The sequence below is a fragment of the Odocoileus virginianus genome, chromosome 7 (genome assembly GCF_023699985.2).
Source record: "Odocoileus virginianus isolate 20LAN1187 ecotype Illinois chromosome 7, Ovbor_1.2, whole genome shotgun sequence".
NCBI classification, from domain to species: domain Eukaryota; kingdom Metazoa; phylum Chordata; class Mammalia; order Artiodactyla; family Cervidae; genus Odocoileus; species Odocoileus virginianus.
In genome coordinates, this window is record NC_069680.1 from 46,144,565 (window position 1) to 46,160,836 (window position 16,272).

The 16,272-nt window shown below is 43.5% G+C and overlaps 1 long non-coding RNA gene across 2 annotated transcripts; it reads right to left on the bottom strand.

Annotated features, from left to right (window-relative positions):
- Positions 1-2,046: 2,046 nt before the first annotated feature.
- LOC139036042 (uncharacterized) lies at positions 2,047-15,753 on the bottom strand. Of its 2 annotated transcripts, XR_011488740.1 has the most exons (4): positions 15,617-15,753; positions 10,814-10,964; positions 9,548-9,710; positions 2,047-2,834 (listed from the first exon to the last, which is right to left on the bottom strand). It is a non-coding gene; the product is annotated as an uncharacterized lncRNA (long non-coding RNA). The 2 variants fall into 2 exon arrangements; XR_011488739.1 differs by lacking the exon at positions 10,814-10,964 and having other exon boundaries at positions 15,617-15,736.
- Positions 15,754-16,272: the final 519 nt, after the last annotated feature.

Consider the following 16,272-nt stretch of genomic DNA (forward strand, 5'->3'; position numbering starts at 1 on the left):
TGAGGGGAGGGTCTGCATCTGAGCCATGACTTTTTGTCAGCAGTTAAAGGAATCCCAACCAAGAGCACTCAGAGTTCCTGGGGGCAGTGGTCAGTCCCCTGGGGTGGAATAGATGGGCGGCTGCTGCTCAGTAAACAAAGAGGTTGGCCCACTGCTCTCGTGCCTGGCATCGTTGCAGATTCCCAAGAGTTCAGTGATGGAAGGGGCCACACGTTCTCCTCAGTGCTGCTGGCTGAAACTGTCATTACGCATCAGATTTCAAGAGCGGAATTGCAGAATCTGTGCCTTGGAAGAAGAACCAGATTTGAATATATGCAGTTGATCACTGACTTCCCAGGTGGCGCTAGTGGAAAAGAACCTGCCTACCAAAGCAGATGTAAGAGATGGGGGTTTGATCCCTGGGTTGGGAAGATGCCCTGGAGGAGGGCATGGAAACCCACTCCAGTATCCTTGCCTGGAGAATCCCATGGACAGAGGAGCCTGGCAAACTACAGTCCATAGGGCTATAGAGTCGAACAGGACTGAAGCAACTTTCACGCACGCACGCAGAGTTGAGCACAGGCTTATTAAGAACCTAGGAGTGGGAGGAATCTTTACAGGATGAAGCTGCTCACAGTGATTAAAAGTGGGGAAGTGAGAACAGCTGTCTGGGAAGATAAAGACCACCACTCAGAGACAGGATGAGAGATGGCAAGCAGAGACAGTGAGGTGTCAGGAAGGCCCAGGTAAGCTCCAGTGAATGCGGCTCAGCAGTGAGGTCTGGAAGAGGTAAGCTAAGGAAACTCTTACCCCAAAAGAACTGCCTCCAGACACTTATATTTATGATTTTTTCAAAGTTTTACTCATTCTGAAACCTGTGAGAAATACGATATCACATTTATTTACAAACCTAAAAGTGATCCCTGCATACTTTCCCTTTCAAGACATATTAAACAGGATGAGCCTTCAAAAAAAAAAAAAAAAAACTACTAGGTACATCTTGAGGATGAAGATCTATTTGTTAAGAAAACTATCACTTTAATGTTTCTCAAACTTTAGCTAGCATCAGGATTATCTGGAGGGTTCATCAAAACACTGAGTGCTAGACCACACCCCCAGTTTCTGATTCATTAGATCTGGGGTGAGGCCTAAGAACTTACATCTCTTACAAGTTCCTAGGCGATGCTGAAGCTGTGGGTCCCACAGAACATATTTGAAAACTACTGACCTAATTAGAGGGGGATCTTTGACCGGGAGAGAAATAAAAATGCAAAGCATCTCTAGTGGCAAATGCACTCCCTCATTATTAACCTTCCAAGCTTTTAAGCTGAAGCTCGGAAATATCAGCCGTCCCAAGCACATCACTTGGCTCACTAGCCAGTTTCTCACTCTGTGGAAGTAGTCTTAGAAACCCTGAAGGTCATCTGAAAGTGGAATTACAGAATGGTTCACAGAACCAGAACCACAGCATGAGGTGGAGGTCATTTGAATGCTGTTAGAGGGTGGTGACATTTAGATCTGTCTCCTGTGGGGACAGGCCCGTGAAGGGCTTATCTGCTTCCCTTGGATGATGCTTCCATCTATGGTACCAGAATCTTGCTCTCTGAACCCCAGGTTAGAGAATACATCATGCATTTAAACATTCAGGAAACCATCCCTCTCAGTACTATGTAGAATCTGCTTTCTGAGGAGACAGACTCAGTTGTGGGATATTCCAGATCATTGCTGCTACTGCTAAGTCACTTCAGTCGTGTCCGACTCTGTGCGACCCCATTCCTGGGACTCTCCAGGCAAGAACACTGGAGTGGGTTGCCATTTCCTTCTCCAACGCATAAAAGTGAAAAATGAAAGTGAAGTTGCTCAGTCAGGTCGACTCTTTGCAACCTCATGGACTGCAAAGCAGTCTACCAGGAGCAGCCTACCAGGCTTCTCCGTCCATGGGATTTTCCAGGCAAGAGTGCTGGAGTGGGGTGTCATTGTCTTCTCCGGGTCATTGCTTCCCATCAAAAACAATGTGAACCACAGATAGAACTTTAAATGTTAAAAGTAAAACTAAGCAGATGAAGGTAAATTTAATGTATTTATTTAATCCAGTATATAAATATCACTGCAATATGTAGCCACTGTAAAAAAAAAAAAAAACAGATATTTTACATTCTTTTCTTACACTATATCTTGGAAGCCCAGTTGAGTATATTATAGCACATCTCAAATGCTCGATAGTCACATGGCTACTGGTTCCCTATATGTCTAGGGCTTCCCTTGTGGCTCAGCTGGTAAAGAATCCGCCTGCAATGCGGGAGACCTGGATTCGACCCCTGGGTTGGGAGGATCCCCTAGAGAAGGGAAAGGCTACCCACTCCAGTATTCTGTCCTGGAGAATTCCATGGACTATATAGTCCATGGGGTTGCAAAGAGTCAGACTCAACTGAGCCACTTTCACTTTCCCTCACTGGACAGAGTAATTCCAGATGACATTTTCTTGATAAATTGGATTTGTCTTGGATCTTATCAGCACCAACTACTTCTAATAATTATTTTCCCTTGAGCCATCAGACTCCATCAGACTCCCAAGACTCTCCCCAGTCTGCTGCCCTTGAGAGTGGCTCCCTCTCCAGAGAGCAATTGCTGCCAAGTGTCCATCTTCCTCCTCTTCCACAGGAATGGCAATTTTAGCCAGACCTGTGGCCCCCCAGAATAAACACTGCATTCTTCCTTGCAGCTAGGTGAAGTCGTGAAACTACTTTTTGGTCACGGAAATGTAAACACGAATTCATGCAGCACATTCCAGGAAGCTTCTTGAAGCAAGAGCTGGCGTCACTCTTTTCCCATCTTCACCTCCTTCTTCCTGGTGGCTGGAATGAAAACCGTATGTCTGGAATTATTGCCACCCACTTTATTACCATAAGATGACCTTGGCAATGAAGGCTTCAGAACAACCTAGGAACCCAGATTCTGGGGATTTCAAAGAGCAGAGCCTATGTTCCAACTTTAAAGTGAGAGAGAAAAGAACCTGAACCGCGTTTAAGGCCATGTTATTTATACAGTTGTTAGGCTGAACTTAACTCATCGTACTTAACTCACATGCCCACTTGTGCCTTCCTAGCTTGTAAACATGTCACAAGTAGAGATCTCTGGGAAAGAGGAGCTAACAGATGCAGTGTGCATTTTTAGCACAAAATAAAACTAATAATAGATCGAGTGCTCACTTTAACCAGCCTTATGTTAAGTATTAATATTTATTAATATTTATTCTTGTTAATGCTTACAACAATCCCTTTGTATAAACAAAGAAATTTGAGAGATGTTAAGTGACTTGTTCAAGATCACACAGAAAGGAAATGGTGAAACCAGGATCTGAATCCAGGTCTGGATGGCTTCATAAACCATCTTTGCTAGATGCAGCCTTATTGGTAGAGTCTGGTCCATGCAATAGGAGGGAAAATGGGACACAAGTCCAGAGTTACAGAGTCAACAGAATTATTGAATTTAAACTCAAATTCATACCCTTATCTCGGCAAGGGTCAATCAATAAAAATGTGAGTCAGCTGTTCTGAGCACTCTGCAAAGCACTTCAGGGGATAAGGAACATCACATTAAGCCAAATCCCCTAAAAAATCAGCTCCCTGTGAGGGCTCTCACACCTGTCCAGCTATTTTTGTCATCACTTTAGCACTCTCAGGATTTAAAAATGGATCTACCTAGGGTAAAACATCTGACTTATTACATTTCTATTAAGTCTAAATTAAATCTACATCCTTTTTTAAGAATGGTGGGTTTGAGAATACCTTTGGGTGGAATGAAATGCAAGGAGACTTTTAGATCAATCTTGAGCCAGAAGTCAGAAGAATTTTCTTTTTGCCTAGTTCAACTCTTTTTCATATTTTGGAGAAGGCAAAAGTCCAGGAGTGAAACTCCGCAGAGAAGCTGGGGGGAAGGACATGTGATTCTCAAATTCAAATCTGTTGTTAGTAAAAGCTGGAGAGAAGCACCTGGCTTCAAGCAAGCCAGTGCCTCAGCTTCACGGAGAACCTCCTGGAAGGGGACCAAACGAGAACCGTCTGTGAAGGGTGACGAGGCTCCAGTGCACAAGAGAACACAACGCTCAGTGAGAGCCTAAAACCTCCGAAGAAGATGTTACTCTCTAAGCTGCTTGCATGAGACGTGGTAGGGTCTGGCATCAGTGACAGACAGCTGAGCAGAGGTTGGACACATTATTAGCAACTCTCTGAATGTGCTTCTCCCAAAAAATATTCCCATCCCGGCAAAGGAAGCCAAAATCCAGACACTCATAAAGAAAATCACTGATGGACTAAGGAGAACCATCTCCAGAAAGGTCTAAGAAAAGGATGTGGTTGGAAGACGCTGATTGACAGGCAGACACTCCTGCCCCTGAGGAGGGGAGCCCGCACTAGAAGGATCTCCCGCTCTCACTGAGGGGAGCAGTAATGCTGTGGTATTAACTTCAGCCTGGAAGCTGTGCTGGCTGTCTGGAGCAGAACTGCAGCCAATGTCAGGATGACGGAGGCAACAGAATCCCCCCAGGAGACTCAGGGCGTCCAGTGAGGCATGGCCCATGCATGACAGAAGCCTCCCCACAGACACAGATGATGGGGTCACCTGTAATTCTGTACTGGATCAGCCTGGGTTCCTGGTGAACAAGGGAGAGTGAGCACCTCCTCCTTGCTCCCTGCCTGCACTTTTCCAGTGAGTTGTGCCCCATGCGTTCAGAGGAATGATGTGTTAAATGAAAAGCCCCCAGTGAGATTTGGATGCTAGGAAAAATCACACATCTGTGATTGTAGTGATGGTGGAAAGGTTACTACAGTCAGCTCTGTACCCTCCACTCTTTCTGTTCCCCGGGCTCTGGACTGGTGGGCTGTAGATGATACAGAAAGGTGTCTGCTTTGGGTTGGGATACAGATGCTCATGTTTTAAAAGGGAAAAACATGGGGCTTCCTTGACAGTCCAATTGTTAAGACTTTGTCTTCCAACGCAGGAGGTGTGGGTTTGATTCCTGGTCAGGGACCTAAGATTCCCCATGCCTCACTGCCAAAAAACCAAAACAAAACAGAAGCAATATTGTAACAAATTCAATAAAGACTTTACATGGTCCACTTTAAAGATTTTTTAAATATCTTAAAAATATTTTAAAAAATAAAAGGGAAAGACATTTTTAACTTATCATTCATTCCAGATAAGAAGATGAAAATATCATATTACCAAATGATGAAAATATCATTCATATTACCAAATGATTTCCCTTCTGAAATGGTAGAAATGGCCTCAACAGCTTCTAATGGGACCATCTTCAGCTGAACCATGTGAAGATGTAAGTGAAGAATCAGAGTTTGCTTACTGGCTGGATTTCCCTCTCCAGATACAGATTGCCTTAGGAGCTGCTGTATTCTAACTGTGATGACTAAAAACTGTTGAGTATTTTAAGCCAAAGCAGTTATTCCCACCTCCCCACCCAAAGCACATAATTCTTAACTTGAAAACTATTGTCTTGTATTTTTCTAAGTATCTTGAGACTTCCCTGGTTTGATTCTGGGCTAAAAATACAGGGCAGTTGCAATAGTCTTTCCACTTGTAACTGCTTTGTATCTTTCAGTTGCTATAAAAAAAAAAAAAAAAAAAAAAAAGGCTGCTTCCCATTCATAACTAAATATGTTGCAGTTAAAATATGTATATAAAATAATTCATCAACTGTTGTATTTGGGCTTCCCTGGTGACTTGGACCTTAAATAGTAAAGAATCTGCCTGCAATGCAGGAGACCTGGGTTTGCTCCCTGGTTTGGGAAGATCCCCTGGAGAAGGAAATGGCTACTGACTCCAGTATTCTTGCCTGGAGAATTCCATGTACAGAAGAGCCTAATAGGCTACAGTCCATGGGGTTGCAAATATGTTGCATTTAAAATGTACATATAAAGTAATTCATCAACAATTGTATTTAGGGGATTATATTCATTTCATGCAAGTTATTAACATTCTGAGCTCAAAGTAGGTTTAAGTCAAAAATTGTGATTTTCTTCTGCATGATTCATTTTAATTTTTTTCTGTGCTACCTAAATGTATAAGCAGAATAGCAACTGTGCCACATTCTGCCTCCTGCAATATCTTCTCCACGAGAAGTATTGCCTCTACAAGAGTCTCTGAGGACAGGAGAATACTGCTGTGTCAGGGTTCACCTCAATGTTTAAAACAAACATTAACAAAAATGGTAGCGCAAGGATGCATGCAGTTAACATCTGAAATTATACATCCTCTGGAAGTTTATCAATGCTACTAAAAAGCAACATATCTAAAGAGGCACTGATAGAGCAAACAGCTAGCAGAAATAGTTTTTTTTTTCTAACATGTATTGAATACTTATTCAGAGCGAGGCCAGGGCTTATCACATGAGAGTTTCACAGAAACCCTATGACAACATTATTTTTAATTTACAGTTATCTGAAGGGTTTAGAAGTTATTAACTTAACCAAGGTCTCACTACTAGGAAATGGAAGATGCCAGCCAACTTCCAGGCTTCTTTTATATGAGACAGGAATAAGTAACTCTAAGGCAGTTTAAGGAATAAATAATGGTCTAATGTGCTTTCTGTTACATTAGCTGAAATTAGGTATAACTGTTATATTTACCCAATTATAAGGGATTTCTGATACTAATGTGGTTCAAGCCCCAATCCATACACTAGGGAAACATGCCCTAAAGTGAAAGTGAAGTGAAAGTCTCTCAGTTGTGTCTTACTCTTTGCAACCCCAAGAATTCTCCAGGCCAGAATAGTGGAGTGGGTAGCCTTTGCCTCCTGCAGGGGATCTTCCCAACCCAGGGATCGAACCCAGGTGTCCCGCATTGCAGGCGGGTTCTTTACCAGCTGAGCCACAGAGGAAGCCCCAAATATGCCCTACTAGACATTCTAAACAGCTGTGATCATAATGTACTTCTCCCAGCATGCATCCCTCGTGGCTTTCCCCGTGGCTCAGTCAGGAAAGAGTCCACCTGCAGTGCAGGAGACCTGGGTTCAATCCCTGGGTCAGGAAGATCCCCTGGAGAAGGAAATAACAATCCACTCCAGTTTTCTTGCCTAGAGAATCCCATGGACAGAGGAGCCTAGCAGGCTACAGTCCACGGGGCCGCAAGAGTCAGACACAACTGAGCGACTCCACCACCACCACCAACTAGTGTGCAGCAGAGAAAAAAAATCAATAACCAGCCGATAATACAAAAGGCATATCACAGGGGAAAAGTCCCTAAGACATTTCCCAGTGTTCCAGGGACTTTTATAGGTACAGTGTTTAGGTACTACATTTTTTTCCCCAACCCTGAAACTGACACACGGGAAGTAATATATGAATGTGCTTAGAGACTTTTCAATAGGTCTGTAGGGAAAGTTATTTCATTCATTTATTCAGTCTAGGACTTGCTGAAGCTGAAACTCCAATACTTTGGCCACATGATATGAAGAACTGACTCCTTGGAAAAGACCCTGATGCTGGGAAAGATTGAAGGCAGGAGAAGGGGACAACAGAGGATGAGACGGTTGGATGGCATCACTGACTCAACGGACATGAGTTTGAGCAAACTCCAGGAGTTGGTGATGAACAGGGAAGCCTGACGTGCTGCAGTCCTTGGGATCACAAAGAGTTGGACACAACTGAGCGACTGAACTGATTCAGCCCAGGGAAACTACACAGGTGAAAAGGTGAGCCCTCCCCTCTAGATGGCCCCAGGGCCACTGAAAGAAGTATATGAGGCAAGGGCCTAGGTGGGCCAGGGTGGGAGCCCTGGGGCGCAGGGGAGCACAGGAGAGGGCACTTGATCAGGGCTGAGGGGGGACGGGAAGCTTCCTGGAGGAGGTGATGCCCGAGCAAGTCCTAAAAGTTAAAAAGTGTCTGGGGGGAGGTCTGAGTAGGGGGTGACAGGGTGCAGAAAAGGAGCCCCGGGGCATGCTGGGAGAACCTGAAGCAGCATGATGTGGTAGAAATACGGAGAGAAGGCGAGGTCACTGCAGTGGGTGGGGGCCACATCACGAAGGCCTGGCACTTCGATTCCTGAATCACCTGGAGAGCTCCAGGGAGTGTGAAGCCTCTTAAAAAATGGGAGTGCCCTGCATTAAATGATGAGTGTCTTGCAAATGGTTGTAGCTTAGAAAGTTCTCGAAGATGCTATTCCCTGGGTGAGCTCTCTGATCCTTCCTGCTCTAACACTGCGTATCAAGTAACTGGTGCAATTTTTTAAAATAACAACTTGTCTGAATCTAGACTCATAGGAACTGGCAAGTAACCTTTGACCCCATTTGGGAAGCTACCCTTGCTCACTGAACATGCATGCCTTCTTCTGTCCCACTTGGGATGTACCTGTGGACAATCCTCAGTTGGGAAACGAATCCTTTGGAACACAGATTCAAGCAGGAGCCAGGACTGGAGCTGAGAAGAAGTGAGGTCTCAAGTTTGGGGACTTGACTCAGTGATAGTGTGTTTTCAGCTAGATGACCACAGGGACTAAGGACCCAGCAAGTACTGTTCCTCCCCAGGTGGTGGGTAATGCACGTGAGATATACAAGGCACATAGACATGCTACTGATGTGGGTCATTTTTCCTGCAGGAAGAGAAACCAGGAAAATAATGGGCATCCCACGCTCAAACCCCACCAGGTGACCACTCCTGGAGGTGAAGAGCAATGGAGTGCCAGCTGGTGGCAAATGGTGCAAGCCAGAATCCCAGAAGGCTTTGGTTTAAAATGTCTGCTTACAGCCATCGGAATGATTTAGAATGTTTATCTGAAAATAAGCTCCTTCCTCTCATTTGTACTTCATGCCTTCAAGCTCCCAAGGTGCCACTTCCCCTGCTGCTGGGAAGAGTGGTGGGGATTTTGTAGCCCTGCTCCCAGCATCACAGGCCCGAAAGTGCCAGGCAGCCACCGCCACACCTCTGCATGGTGACTGCCACCTCCCAGCTGCTAGGCAAGAGATGATTGGTGGCACTGGAACATGGCCCAGATTCAGAAGGATGCAGGGCAGGCATCTAACACAGGGCCTTGGTGTCAGCATTTGAGATCTGATGATGGTGGGGCCGTTGCCAAGGTCACCACACAGCTCAGTGTGACTTCAGAAGTCAGGGCGTCCACTCTCTCAGCCTCCAGGCCACTTGGATGACCCTCTTCCTACATACCAGCCTCTTGCGAGAACACCAATAGGAAGTGTTAGGTGACAGTAAATCCTATACGGTATGCAAGCCGTGACTGCACATTGCTCTAGTTGGATGGTGACAGTCAGCATGATAATTAGGGAAGAAGATTCGCCCAGCCCTCCCCGGGTACTCCAAGTACTGGCTCTGCGGCTCTTTGCATGTGCCAGTGCGTTTATTAGTAGTGGAGAACGTGTTCCATGCCAACTGGAAAAGTGAGCACTTTAACTTGAGCCAGAGAGAGAACAGCAGCTGCTCTTTCAAGAGCCACACCCTGTGGTCAGCCAAACAATTAACTAATTGAATCCAACCACCAATGTATCTGCATGGCCCCACTGCCCACCAGCCCCCAGTCACTAAATTGTCATTATGGAACCCACCTGAGGCTGGGTGTGCAACATTAGGGATGGGGAGGGAATGTTTTCAGTCGGTTGCCACACTCAGAAGCAAGGGCAGGCAGCCCCATTTCACAAGGGGCATTGAGAGACCAACTGGTCCAGGCCTCATCCACAAAAGTCTTCAAACTTAGAAATTTGAAATGATCTGCAAAAGAAATATATGCAATCAGTGAGATCCCCTCACAAGAGTGAAAGAAATGATATTTAAGATGAAACTTTAAATTAGCATCCTCTTGCTAGATGACATAGTGTAGAGTGCACTAAGATGATAACAATGATGATGATAATGACTGATATGTATATAGAGCATACCATTATGAGTCTAGGTACTTATGTAAGACTTACATTTAATCTTCACAAAAACCCTAAAAACTATGCCCATGGTATAGACTAGAAACTGAGGTATGGAAAGACCAAATAACACACCCCCGAGGTCACACAACTCATGAGAGCACAATGCTAGGATTTGAACTCGGGCTGTCTGAGCTCCAGGATCCCTATGCTCCACTACTATATTATGAAGCCGTTGTTTTTAAAAAATAGATCCTTGGTACAATCATATCACCATTCTATGCGTTGAAAGCATTCACCTCTTTGCCTGGAAACTCTTGGCATTTCACTGTTATTTAATAACTCAAGAGTCTCTAAAAATGGAAAAACTCCAGGCTTTCTAAAAGGGCTCAGGTCAGACCAGCAACAGCCTGTCTTCTTTGTGAAGATTGCTCCTACTCAAGAGAAAAGCAATACAATTTCTGGACAAGGATTTTGGAGGCCCCATGAGTGGGCCTTTCTCTATGCTGCAGAATACAATTTTATGTGGTCATATCAGCTCCTCAACTCAAACTCTCAAACTAGGGATCAAGAGAACTTCTCTGTATCTAATAATTGGTGATGTCAAGGCCCCGGAGGGCTCCGATTCTGTCCCAGTCTCTCCAATGGAGTGGCAACACTGGGGGGCCAAGCCAGGCACCCAGCCAAGGTGTTGGGAGGCATTGCCCAATGCAAGGTATAACCTACCTACAGAATGAAAAGATGGCAGTTGAATCCAGAAATTTATCAGGAACAGAGTCCTGAGTCAGCTAGAGGGAGACACTGTACAGTTAGTATCTGATGAATGGACGGTAGGATTTAGTCACTCAACCCCATTACTAACTCTCTCTGTGAGGGCCCTGTGCTGGGCACTGTGGGAATGGAGATGCATGAGACACGAGAACCCAGACCAGCAGCCGTGAGATGCAAACAACTCACCATTACAGTGTGTTTTGTACAGCAGACCTTGGCCTGTATGCAAGCTGGGTGAGCCTGGAAAAGGGCATTTTTCATCCTGCAGTTACAGGAGCTGACATTCACAGACAACCTCTGAGGGTGCACAGGTGTTGACTTAGCCAAGTAGAGAAAGCTGAGGGAAGGACAGATGGAGGCAGCCGGACACAGGAGTAAAGGTAGGGTCCCTAAATGCCATCCAGCCCATTATCATCTTCCTGCCTTTGAGCAAACTTCCTGTTCATTAGTTGATTTAATGAATATTTACTGAGCACTTACAATGGGACTCATAATGCTTGAAAATTTGTGGGCATTTCCTGGAATTCCTCATAAATATTTGAAAAAGACAAAGAACTAGGTGTTTCTGAGCTAACTCTAATGCATGTTTATCTTCATAAAGGAACATCAGCAGGAGCCATAGGACAAATGTAGAATTGCACGCGTGTCCATAGGCATGCACACACACACAGCTCCATGTGAAGATGGAAAGTGTGGAGGGGTTTTAGAGCATTTTCACCATTACACTTGATTCCCTCTTTACTCTGGCTTCTTAGATTATATCTTCTGGGTTGACATCCTTTTGGGGGACAGTTAGCAACAGATCACACTCCCAGCAGAGCCTTGTGACACGCCTGTCCCCCATCAGGGCAACTGTGATCAGAGACAGATGCCTATGTGAACAAGCACAGTGAGGCTGTCCTGCCATCTTTAGGGATTTCTGGCACCAATCTGACTCTTAATCCTCTATCCCTTCGTTGCCCTCAAATGCTTTAAGAAAAAAAATCTGCTTCCAAGAAGAAGCCAACACTATAGCTTCCAGGCCTGGCACAATCTAGAGATGCCAGAAAGAACTTTGAATGAAATTTAGAGTTCTAACTAACAACCATGACTAGATACTTTTATTCTTTTTAAAATTTATTTTATTGAAGTACAGTTGATTTACAGTGTCATGTTAATTTCTGCTGTACAACAAAGCGATTCAGTCACACGTACATATACATTTTTTTCATATCTTTTGCATTATGATTTATCACAGGATATTGAATATAGCTCCCTGTGCTACACAGTAGGACCTTGTTGTTTATCCACTCTATATATACCAGGTTGCAATTGCTAACCCCAACCCCTCCTGCAACCTTTCCTCTAACCCCTCCCCTTGGCAACCACCCATCTGTTCCTCTATGTCCATGATTCTGTTTCTGTTTCAAAGATAAGTTCATTTGTGTCATGCAGGGAGCCGGCCTGAACGTACAGGCCCCTTATGGCCCTAAGAGAGAACAAAGGGTCTCTCTTTGTCCTGCCACCCCTTCTTGTTAAAGTATAGACTGGCATTTGTCCCTTTCAGGGAAAAAACACCCCGGTGATCTTTCGCCTGTTTTCCTGGTGCTGATAAATTCGTCGTGCTTGAAGCCTGTTTTCTATCTAGTTAATGTTATATTGATCTTAATCATGTTGGGCGCTAGGGTGATGCTTTACTGATCTTAAGTAGAGGAATTTAAAACATCTGTGCCTGTAGCTCTGCACATATGCAAACCTTTGATCTATTAGTAACTCCTGTTAGCATATATATAGGTGTGGTATTCTTCAATAAAGTTGGCAGAGTCAGACGCAAGCTGACTCTGTCCCTCTCAACCCCATCTTTCTAAGTCTTTCTGAGTCTTATTTTTCTTAGGTACTCTGGTAATTGCGTTCTCGACCAGTTCGTTTGCCAGCAGGCTCCGGCAGTGTCATACTTTAGATTCCACATAAATGATATTATACGATATTTGTCTTTCTCTTTCTGACTCATTCACTTAGTATGATAATCTCTAGGTCCATCCATGTTGCTACAAGTGGCATTATTTTATTCTTTTTATGGCTGAATAATAGTACATTGTACATATTCTTAATTCATCTGTTGATGGATATTTAGGCTAGTTCCATGTCTTGGCTATTGTGAATAATGCTTCTGCGAACATAATGGTTCATGTGTCTTTTTGAATTAAAGTTTTCCTGGATATATTCCAGGAGTGAGATTGCTATACCATATGGCAACTCAATTTTATGGATACTTTTATTTTTGAAGTGATATGTTTGTGACAACCAGTAACTAGAAAGCCTTTCCTTATCTACAGATAACCAGAGAAGTCAGGGGGCCTGCCCTACACAGAAGCTAGCTCCTCAGAAGGGATTCAAGCATACTGTAGGAAAAAATTAAGTTGGTTTCTCTGTACTTAAGTTTTGCTCTTAAAAATGTGATGCTTTCCCAGTTTCTCCAGGAATTCTTAATATTCTGTTAGCCCAGCAGATTGAAAGATGTCATCAGCACAGTGTCTGGTTGGGTTCAAATCCCATTTTTACAGTTACAGCCTTGTATAAAATTAAGCATAATATTTATTCTCTCGATAGCCACAAAGAGCTTAGAACAAGGTCTGGCACATGGCAACTGTTCAACCAGTAAGGGCCAGTATCATCATCCTTATCATCAGGAACCTTGAAATTCATCCAAATTTTGCCCATTAACCTCTACAGAGAAAGAGGTTAGTAAACTTTGGAATCTTGCTCCAGCCAGAACAAGGTTGATGCCACTGGGCGCAAGTCACTTACACGGCACCAACATCCTTTTTTCCAGATTTCTGCCACCAGGATCCACCCAATTCAATGCCAACTCATTAGCAAGAAAGGCTTGTTGAGCAAATGAGTGAAACAATGAATGAATGGTGTGGGCCAGAAACCGCAGTAGGACTGGACTCAGTCACTGCATTTTTTTCAGTTACCATATGCAAAGTTATTATAATCATTCATGGAAATCCCATCATTAGAGAACACTGCACTAGCCCGTCTGTATTGAAAACACAATTTCTTCTTTTGCAAAATGTTATAGGTTTGAAATTTCTCTTTTTCAATCTAATCCTATTCATACTGGTACTTTGTTTGAGCTGAGGCCTCATTCACTCTGATTTTACCTGATACTTAATCCAAAGGCTGACAAACAGCCCCTACCTAAACCAGCAGAAGCAAACTGGTGGAAAGAGGCCCTCAGGCATTTCCCATGGAGATGGGAGAAAAGGCAGGAAGCTCCCACCCCACCCTCTATACACTCTCACTTGTGTTCCATTGCTAAGAATTACATCATATGATAGGTCTTCTCCAGGACAGGGCAATGACCTCTAAAAGTTTGCAGCATCCCCTTTGTTAGCTTTTTGGAAGCCTCTTGCAGCCCATAGCACACCTCCAGTTCATGACCCTCTTCTTTCCCCACTACTCAGCCTTCCATGTACTTTAGCAACTAGCCAAGAAATCATCCAGTATCCCCACAGATGCTAAAGAACAGAAGGCAGGTTCCATGTCAGAGCAGACAGCACGTGGCATAGTCCACTATCTGGTGACCCTAGACAGGTCCCTTCATTTTGCTGCACCTCAGTTCCCTTTCTGATCTCCTCCTCCATTAAGTTTCCCTCATTCTTCTCTGTTTCAGCCCACTATTGGACTCTTTCATGACATAGTTTGTAGTTATTCTCTCTTTTTACTTGCCCTTAGTCTGCACTGTTCACTAGAATGTAAGTCCCTTTTGTCCATCCGAAGCCTCATTGTAAACCCAGAACCTGGTTAATGTCAGCACTCAAAAAAAATTCATTTAATGAATGAATGAATGAGATATCATATGATCTAGTTTTAATATGCTATGGTTTTTCATCTAGTCACAGTAAAAATAAAAATAATTATATAAAGAAGTTCCCCTGTTTTTCCCAGGGAATACATGGGGAGATGGATGATTAAGTTAAAATCCCCTGTTCATCAGCCACTCCTTCTAACATTTCGTTTAGCATCATAGAGGTCAATTTCTCATTTTATGTATTTGTGTCTTCAAAGCACCCTGAGTAGTTTTTGTGAGCACAGAAATGGGAAAATCTTTATTATCTTTCTGGCACTTTCTTATCTTCCTAGCATCTCTCACCTGATCTGATAAATCATTTTTTAAATAATTTTTATTTATTTATTTATTTAAATTTTTACTGTGCTGGATCTTCATTGCTGGGCAGGCTTTTCTCTAGTTGTAGAGAGTGGGGGCTACTCTAGTTGCAGTGCATGGGTTTCTCACTGTGGTGACTTCTCTGGTTGCAGAGCACAGGCTCTAGGATATAGGGGCTTCAGGAGTTGCAACTCCTGGGCTCTAGAACACATGCTCTCAGTAGTTGTGGCACATGGGCTTAGTTGCTCTGTGGCATGTGGGATCTTCCCAGATCAAGGCTCAAATCCATGTCTCCTGTGTTGGCAAGTAGGTTCTTTACCACTGAACTACCAGGGAAGCCCCATGATAAATCATTTTAATTAACATTTAGGTACATAGTCTAGCTTACTAAGCAAGGCTAGACTAGTCTCCACTTTCATTACACATTTTAATGAGTTTTTGCACTATTTCTGCCCAGTCTATCAACCCCAGAGAACTTAAAATCAAATTGAAATCTAAAAGTGTAAAAATAATTAAAATTGCCCTATAGACTGCAGTAGTTTAGGATTTGTGTTAGTAGAAACCATCTGGGCAAAGCCACTGTAACTGTCTGCCATTAGCCATTGTCTTTCAGTATAACATTTAATTAAGATTGTGCTGATGTTTGGCCAGGGGCCCTGGTCTCCATCCTCACCCCACTCCTTAGCTGCTCAACCTACATCAAATTGGGTCAGCATAAAGTTAATGGGCAAATTACAGAAAACTTCAGCTTAAATTCCATCCCCCCACCCCCAACACACACACTTATGTCTTATTTGATGACTTTAACTGGAGATTTTAATCTGCTCTCTGCTTACTTGCTTTCCAATAGTAGTCTCTGTGAGATATCTCCTCTGGAAAGATATAGACTTGATCTGCTGTGCTGGCTTCCAGAGAACTTCTGGCCAGAGTAAATAGTAATACATCCATGTGATATCCAATAGTCATGGCTAAAGTTAAGCTGAATCCTCATATTTTTGTTTAGATCTTTGCCCTATGTGGTCCGCCTACCATCTTTCCAGGCTTAATTCCCGCCTTCCTTCGCTAAGATCAGATCCAATTTGTCCTGCCTACAAGTTTTCTATTTTCTGGAATCCTTGCCTCCTGAATGCTCATGCTTAAGATTCACCTCACTTGTTGCCTCACCCATGAAACTGCCCTAGATCACCCCAACGGGAAGTAATCTAAATTTCTGTGGCACTCTTACTTCTCTTAAAGGATTTTTGTAAAATTTTGTGTCTATGATATCAACAATAAATCGTTTGTATCCAGGGACCATCTCTTTGTATCTCACAGAGTAGTCACTATTATTGCTTGGTTGAATGAATGAATGTGTCCTCTTATGACATGAGACACCTGTTATACATCTGAAGCTGGATACATGTTACTAAAAACAGATAACATTCTGTCATTCCTTTTGGACTCTGTTAATGAACTAGAGCATGACATAGGGAGAGCTTTCTAACTTGGTGTA